A 1,256-nucleotide genomic window follows, 5' to 3' on the forward strand; every position below is an offset into this window, starting at 1 on the left:
GGGAGAGAGAGAGGAAGGAAGAGGGAGAGAGAGGAAGGAAGAGGGAGAGAGGAAGGAAGAGGGAGAGAAAGGAAGAGGGCGAGAGAGAGGAAGAGGAAGAGGGAGAGAGAGAGGAAGGAAGAGGGAGAGAGAGGAAGGAAGAGGGAGAGAAAGGAAGAGGGAGAGAGAAAGGAAGAGGGAGAGAGAGGAAGGAAGAGGGAGAGAGAGGAAGGAAGAGGGAGAGAAAGGAAGAGGGAGAGAGGAAGGAAGAGGGAGAGAGAGGAAGGAAGAGGGAGAGAAAGGAAGAGGGCGAGAGAGGAAGGAAGAGGGAGAGAGAGGAAGGAAGAGGGAGAGAGGAAGGAAGAGGGAGAGGAAGGAAGAGGGAGAGAGAGGAAGGAAGAGGGAGAGAGAGGAAGGAAGAGGGAGAGAGAGGAAGGAAGAGGGAGAGAGAGGAAGGAAGAGGGGGAGGGAGAGGAAGAGAGGAAGGAAGAGAGAGAGAGGAAGGAGGAGGGAGCGAGAGAGGGAGGAAAGAAGAGGGAGAGAGGGAGAGGAAGAGAGAGGAAGGAGGGAGAGAGGGAGAGGAAGGGAAGAGAGAGAGAGAGGAAGGAGGAGGGAGAGGAAGGAAGAGGGAGCGAGAGAGGGAGGGAGGGAAGGAGAGAGGAGGGAAGAGGGAGAGGAAGGAAGAGGGAGAAAGAGAGATCAAAATAGTAGCCACACAAACAAATCTCCACCTCACAATAGTTCATTTACTGACGGTTCCAAGCTACAACGGCACTGAAGAAATGGACGTAGGACCGTTTTTCACTTCTACGACCATTGCGTCATCCCCCGTGGTCGTGTGATCCAAATCCAGACCCTCGGCCGCTCGTATTTGTGACGGCTGCCTCTCCCTGCGTCACGTGATCCCGCCTTTGGCGACCTTGAGGCAAGCAAAGTCGATGGGGGAGCCAGATTTGCTTAAAGACTCTGTTTCTAACGCAATGACTGCGGGGCTTCACTTAACAACAGTGGCAAGAAAGATTGTAAAATGGAGCAAATTTCCCTTGGCAAGTGTCTCGCTTAGCAACAGAAATTTTGGGTTCTATTGTGGTCGTAAGTCGAGGACTACCTGTACAGGAGACGGAGCAATCAGATCTTCCAGAGGCAACTTCTCTTCCACTGGATTCCTTGCTCCCACTGTGAGGAAGTTTCTCCTTAGTTCTAGGTTGCTTCTCTCCTTGATTAGTTTCCATCCATTGCTGCTTGTCCTGCCCTCAGGTGCTTTGGAGAATAGCTTG

Source organism: Natrix helvetica (genome assembly GCF_964273705.1).
Source record: "Natrix helvetica genome assembly, chromosome: 4".
NCBI classification, from domain to species: domain Eukaryota; kingdom Metazoa; phylum Chordata; class Lepidosauria; order Squamata; family Natricidae; genus Natrix; species Natrix helvetica.